The following is a 7,261-nucleotide window of genomic DNA, read 5'->3' as shown; positions in this document are numbered from 1 at the left end:
AAATGAATGGCTGTTACACTCCCATTTGAAGGATGAGGAAAATGCCACTCAGGGAGAGGAGGCAAATTGCCTGAGGCTCCAAAGACAAAAAGGGATGAGCACAGAATAAGAGCCCTGCAAATTTCTTGGCTGTCTTCAGCCTTTATGTCAGTGACAGAGTGCCGTGTGTAGTTGTAAATTTGTAGCGTGCTTTTAGAAGGGTGCAGACGTACTTGTTTTTGTTGATACAATTGCCCTGTATTGTCTGGGACTCTGAAAAATAGAAATGTGTTAGAAAATGTTGGTTTCTCATCCTTGGTGCTTCGTCACCCTCACAAATATGGACCCTTCCATCTGTAGCAGGAATAAGACAGCCCCAGCCTTCCCACCTTGTGAGATCAGTCCTCATTCATTTTATCCCTGCCCATCTGTAGGTGCTAAAGCACAGCACAAGTTTCATGTCCTGCATCATAGATTCTTGTGAAATTAGGTGTTTGAAGATAGAAACTCATGAAAGGAAGCTGCTTTTTTTCACATAAAGTGCAGTAATTTTCTTAGCAGAGAAAGAAATTGAGGATTTTCTTCACTGAAAATCAACACAGATTTCAAGAACACCTGTATTTCTAATTCATAGATTAAAATGACAAAATCTAGAGGGATTGTGGAAACACAAAGATGATACCCAAAGTGTCTTTAAAGAGCTTTTTCCAGGATGAGCTTGTAAAGAGACTTAATTGACAGAGACTCTCTTCTCATCTGTATTCCCTCTCCTTAGGTTGGAAAGGGCCAGTGTTTCCCCTGTGTGCAGTCCTGGTGCTTCAAGTGAGTTGTGGAGTAGGGTGGTGGACATGGTACTGCCTTCAGTCTGTCCGTCCTGAGTAACCCCCAGCAGTCAAGGGGCAAGGGTGTTGCAACCTCACAAACCAGCTGCCATGCTCTCCGGGGTGTGTGCTCATCTCAGCTTATCCCGGCTCAGGTGATAGCAGAGCAGAGAGTGGTGGCTAGAGGTCAAGTCATGAATAGCAGGGAGCAGCTGGAGTCAGCTGGGACCCAAGTGGCTAGGAGTCCCAGGTGGAATTCCCAGGGCTTCCCACAGCTCATTCATTCAGCTAATACTTCTGTAGCACCTGCAATGTGCTGGTACTTCCACTGTGAACAGAACCAAATCCCTGCCCTCATGAAGGTGAGGTTCTAGTGGACATGAGAAATAACACACACAGAAGCAGATCCAGGTCAGGACACATGGGTGCTGTCTATTTTGGAGTGCACAAGGTGAGATCCTTTGGGAAGGAATGTATGATACAGGAAAATGTGGGGGAGAGGATGGCCATATCCCAGGTCTTGGTTGGGTCCCTGAGATGCACCTCACTAAGTGTGGGTCCTTGGCTTTGCACAGGAAAGAATTCAGGAGCGAGCCACAATTCAGTAAAGGTAGATTTATTCAGAGAGATACATACTCTATAGACAGAGTGGGCTGTTTCAGAAGGCAAGAAAAAGGCCATGAGGCTTGGGGGTTGGGTGCTCCAATTTAAAGTAAAAGTAGATACACACTCCACAGACAGAGTGTGGGCTGTCTCCCTCAGAAGGGAGAGCAGCCACGAGGTGTGGGGTTGTTAGTTTTTATGCACTCAGTATCTTCATATACTAACAAGTGGGAGGAATATTCCAACTGCTTTGGGGAAGGTGCTGGGATTCCCAGGAGTTGGGCCACCATTCACCCTTTGACCTTTTATGGTCAGCCTTGAACCTGTACTGGCACCTGTGGGAGTGCCATTTAACATCCTGCTGCATTTCGGTGAGTGTGTATTGAAGATCAAGATCTAGTGGGAGTTGACTCTTCCACCACCTTGGTGCTAATGGCTGTGCCATTCTTTTAATGGCTGTGCCCAGCCCCCTTCCCTCCTGTCTCATGAAGGAGCTCTGGACTGATTGCACAGTTGCAGAGCAGGGGACAGAGTGGAAAGAACTTCATGAGTGGAAGGTGGAAGGCAGTGTTGGCAGTAGAATTCTCAAGTCAATGATAAAGTAAGGGTCTTCTGTTTGCTGGGGGGTACCTGGTGTCACATCAGAGAGCTGTGAGCCTAGGGGACTTCAGTGAGTGGGTGGCTCACTGTGTATACTGTGTTGCTTCTTAGGCGGCCCAAGGACAGTTGGCTTATAGGTGACTCATTCCCTCAAGCAGGGGTCTCTGGGGATTTTCTGCATGTGAGGCTAACATGGGTCACATGGGGAGCAGGACCGGCCAGTCACAGCTTGGTCCACAGTCACCTAGTGCCCTCAAGGCTTTCATCCCATGGATGTGTCACCTCCCCCTGGATGGGGACAAGGGCACAAGTGTTGGGCAGCTTCTCAGTGGTGGAGGCTTTGCTCTCCAGACCCAACACTCAACAGCATGGACCCCTGGTGTTGGCCACAGTCTTGGCTAGATGAGGCTGTTAGGTAGCCGAGCTCATGAGATGTGAGTGTCATGCTTCCATTCTCACCAAGAGCTCTACTTTTGAAGGTTCTGGTCAGAGAGCCACAAATACTCCCTTACACATAAACCAAGAACAATCTCTTTCAGGCGGGGAAGGACACACAGAAGGAGAAAGAGGATCATCCTGAAAGCAGGAGAGGCCCAATCAGTCCTTCCATCAGGGGTCTGACAGGTAAGTCAGCTCAGTTTCCTTTATAAGTTGTTTACTTGGAGGATCTGGGCTATTTGGGTGACCTGCAAGTGTCAGGAAATAATATGCAATTGTAGATTTCCTGATCTGGTGTTAACTCACCCCATTGTAGCTGTCATGCAAGGAGATGGAACTTGGTGGACAACAGGCCATGGCCTTTGCTCCCTGGTGGAGCCAGGAGATTACAGTGTTAAGTACGACTGTGGGGGCATCATTTCTATGTTGAGAGGCCAGATGGCCTTACATAACTCTCATGCTGGATGTCTAAGTTGCAGAGGGAAACTAGATTCCATGCAGCTCTCCAGCCAAGGAGGAGACCAGAAGTGGCCTCCCCCACCAACTGTGAGCTCCTTGCCTCCACTAACAGCAGCATTTATAACAAAAAGCTGGTCTGCCACCTGCGTTTCTCTGTAAACATCCAAGTAGCCACAGCAATGGCCTCATGAGGTTTGGTGTACCCAAAGAGGCAGTGGGTGGGATGGAGGGAGGAGTGCCGGGGTCAGACACTGGGCAGGCGGGCAGGTAGTGATGACATCTGTGCAGAGCAGGCGCCATGGAACCGAGCCAAAGGGAGGCGGGTTTTGGAGCAGGGAGCTTGGGCAGTGCCATGTTGCAAGAAGATCTTGGGCTCTGGAGCCAAGAATGCATTGGCTTGATTCCTGACCCCAACCCTCATCTTGGGCAAATGTTTGAAGCTTTCTGTGCCTCTGTTTCTTGGTGTCCCAAATGGGGACGATAGTAGCAATTACCTCTCAGAGTCAGGAGGGCCTTTATAGAGTCATTTCATTACGCTCACAGCAGCCTATGACCACGATTCTAGGTCCCCCATTTTACATGTGGCAGATGGGTAACCTTTTAAGCAGTAATCACACAGCTAAGAATGGTCAGAACCAGCATTTGAATTTGATCCCTGTGTCCAGATTATTTCTATTCTCACTCAGTATTACTGGAAAACTAGCAAAGTCAGAAAAAACACTGCTGGGAAGTGGGTGCTTCAAATATTTTTGTTGTCTTCGCCATTGGGGAGTGTGAGTTCACATTCCTCACAGCCCGTCCGAGGCTCCCTGCATCTCCTGCTGCCCCTGGTGGGGTCTGTAGGACTCCGGGCAGCTTCTCCTTCTCTCTACTCCAAGGCTCTCTACTCTTTATGGGTTGATTCTCAAACCTGATAGCTCGTAGAGCTAATGTCTAAAAACAAACAAACAAAAAAGGTGGGGAGGGTACAGCTCAGTGGTAGAGCACTTGCTTAGCATGCATGAGGTCCTGGGTTCAATTCTCAGTACCTTCATTAAAATAAATAAAGCTAATTACCCCTCCAACAACAAAAAAGAAAGAAGTATTTAAAAACAAAAAACAGTAAGTACAAAGGCCCCAGTCCAGGCCAGTAAAATCAGAACAGTGGAGGCGGTGCTGGGGTGCACTATTTTTTAAAAGCTCCCAGATGCTTCCCATGTGCAGGAGGATGAGAGCTACTCCTCCACACCTCTTCTCGTGAGCTTGTCCACTCACCCCCATTATCCTCTTGAAACAGGAAAATTACTCGGCTCAGCCTAGAACTTTCTTCTGATTTCTAGACTTTTATTTGCCTATTGGACATCTTTCCTGGAGCCCACAGGGACACAGTCAGAATTGGATCAGTTGTCTCTTCTCATGACTTGCCCGTCTTCCTGCCCTTCGTATTTCAGGGAATGGCACCAAAGCCAGAAAGCTGGCCAGCATCTTTGACCTCTTCCTGCCCTTCCATCACACCTGTGGTCAATCTGTCCACCTGCTGAAATGCTTTCTTCTCTCTCCTTAGTAGGCCTTGCCATGTACCTGCCAGTAGATCTCCCTGCCTCTATCTTGTCTCTTTCTAAAACACCTTACATATCCCCTATGCCTTGAAGGCACACAGAGTCCTTTGTGATGTGCACCTGTGATCTCTCCACCTGGCTGCCTCACCCACCTCCCACACCATGTGCTCACTTCTAGACTATTTACGGTTCCTGGAAGGGACCTGGTTCTCTTTGGCCTCTCTCCTTTGCATATGCAGCTCCCCAGGGAGAAATGGCCTTAACATTATACCTTCACCTGATCACCTCTAGGGCATCTCAGAACTCACCACAGTGGTCCCCTCCTCTGGGACAGCCTTGGCTACAGTTCTGGCTCTCTGCTTCGAGCACCCTGTGCTGACTGTTATCCAAGCCCTCTTAACATGCTTCCTCAGCCATCACTTCACAATGACTCCTATGCACCTAGGAGCTCCTGGAAGCAGGGACTGTGTCTTTTTTTCTCTTTATTCTCAAAGCATGATAGAGACTCAGGTATAATTGTGGAGGGAACAGTGGTTATTCTGGAATTTCTCCATAGGTGGGGCCTAGGGGTAACAGTCTGTTTGGAAGAAGGGCTTAGGGGATTTACCCTGAAACCACATTTTCAATTAAGATTTCATGTAGTTTTTGCCTACTATTTGAAGTTAAGACTCTTAAAACAGAATAACAATTTCTAAAAATTACTTTACTGAAGATTGAGAAAAATGGAAGTTTTCCATATTAAAGAATATTATTTTAATTTCAGGTGACTGGGGTGGTGGAAAATAGAAATGCAGGGGCTACTGAAGCATTCTCATCCTCTCCCGCCACCCTCAGGTCCTTTGGACAGAAGAGACAGAGGGATGTGAGGAGAAGACTTGGAGGGTGGGCCGTGCACTGATTTTAAACTATGACAGTTGTGCTTTTTTTTAACTTTCTTTTTTAATGGAGGTACTGGGGCTTGAACCCAGGACCTTGTACATGATAAGCACGTGCTCTACCACTGAGATATACCCACCCTTCCCCTAAATATTTGTGTTTTAATGGGCATAATGTGTTGGTAACAGGTACTTTAGCATCAGACACAGTCACCTGCCTCTGATCATCACGTTACTACCTTTCCCCTGAGCTAGAGAACTAGATAGCCTGTTTTCACAAGTTCAATAAATTATCTACATTTTCTTTTTTCTTAAAAAAAGGCATTAACTCATGTTTCTCTTTAGTATTGCCTATAAATAAAATGTGATTTTATTAACCATTTACCCAAGTGTTAAGGGTAATAAATATTAAGTAAAGATTTCTGAAGCATCAGTCATCACTGAAGATCCACATTCTACTGTTCTCTCTGTTAGTCACCTTACTTCTGGAGTTCTGGAAGCGGCGCCAGGCAGAACTTGAGTACAAGTGGGACACGGTTGAGCAGGAAGAACAAGCCCAGCCAGAATAGGAGGCGTGATGTCCCCACGTGGAGATAGATGAGATTACCCAGGAAAAGCGGGTGCTGTTCAGATGCACTTTATTCTGTTCACTTCTGGACTTGTCAGCCTTGGCTGCATGTTGGAATCACCAGGGGACCTTAAAAAATGTTGGTGCCTGGATTCAATCACTGCAAACTCTGATTGTACTTAGTGGCCTGGGGTGTGTTCTGGCATAGGGAAGTTTTTAAAGCTCCTCTCGTTATTCTAATGTGCAGTCAAGGTGAAGGAGCACTGCCTGGAATGGTGGACTCAGAAGAGAAGTGTGGTCCTTCCTTCATAATAACAGTAAAAATGGAAAGAAAAAAAAAAGGCTGGTATAAATGTATAAGAAAAGAGGCATAGATTTGTGTCCTTTCATAAGACCAATAAAAAAATGCAAAAAAAAATTAGCCACTATGACATAGATGTAGGAGGAAAGAGACATTGATTTTTATAGTTGATTCCCATTTTTTCACATGTGACTTCATTATTGCAGCCTCCTTTTCATTGTAGACTAGGTGCTCCTTTGTCTTGAACTAAGTCCCGGTCACTGCTCCCCCTTCCGGTTGGGATGTGCACAAAGCATCGTGGGTCTCATCCTAAAGTCACAGAAAGTGTAGAGGAAGCAGGGAAACCTTTGTTGAGGTGCCAACAGTGTTTGGGCACTGAGCTAGGCATTTTATATAATTGGAAATGTAAATTTATTGCTGCCACTCCTGCTGCAAAATTAAAAAAATATTAAAACTATGTATCTTTGTATAAACATTCCAGAGCTGTGAAAACATGATTTTTTGTGTCATCTGTATTATTGCTTCTTTCCATCAGCTAAAATAATTTAGAGCTGATGGTACTTGCAGTCAGCAGCAGCAGAACAGTAGATTGTAAGCATGAATAACACTTGGAAAGAAAATGCTTTTACTAGGAGCATCTGAAAATGTCTCCAACTACTGATTTTATAAATTGAATTACAGATTTACAGAATGTTGGCCCTGAAAAGGTCTGGAGGGAGCAAGTCAAAATCCTCTTCTTATAAATGGAAATAAATGAGGTTCAGCTACCAATAGAAGGTGATATATGTCTTTTACAATGTAATAAGCTTTTAATAATCTCCATTATGAATAGTTCCCATTGTTTACAACTGAAGATGGGTGTCAAAACCTATGTTGGTGAAAGACTGTACATTCAGAGATGAAAGCTGAAACTTAGACAAAATTAGATGTTCATAATATTTTTGAGTCCTGAAAAACCAAAACGTATCATATTGGCAGCATACAAAAAATACTGAAGAAAAGTCATTTTGGTCATTTAAACTGCCAATTTTAAATTTAAAATTGCCAACAAATAAGTTTAACTTTCCATTGGAACAAGC

The 7,261-nt window shown here is 45.2% G+C and overlaps 1 non-coding gene across 1 annotated transcript; it reads right to left on the bottom strand.

Annotated features, from left to right (window-relative positions):
• Positions 1 to 5,381: 5,381 nt before the first annotated feature.
• TRNAD-AUC (transfer RNA aspartic acid (anticodon AUC)) lies at positions 5,382 to 5,454 on the bottom strand. Its single transcript has one exon. It is a non-coding gene; the product is annotated as a tRNA-Asp (tRNA).
• Between the last annotated feature and the right edge of the window lie 1,807 nt (positions 5,455 to 7,261).

The sequence above is a fragment of the Camelus dromedarius genome, chromosome X, assembly GCF_036321535.1.
Source record: "Camelus dromedarius isolate mCamDro1 chromosome X, mCamDro1.pat, whole genome shotgun sequence".
In the NCBI taxonomy this organism is placed as follows: domain Eukaryota; kingdom Metazoa; phylum Chordata; class Mammalia; order Artiodactyla; family Camelidae; genus Camelus; species Camelus dromedarius.
Note: the sequence above shows the minus strand (reverse complement) of the source record. Positions and strands in the feature narration are given on the sequence as shown.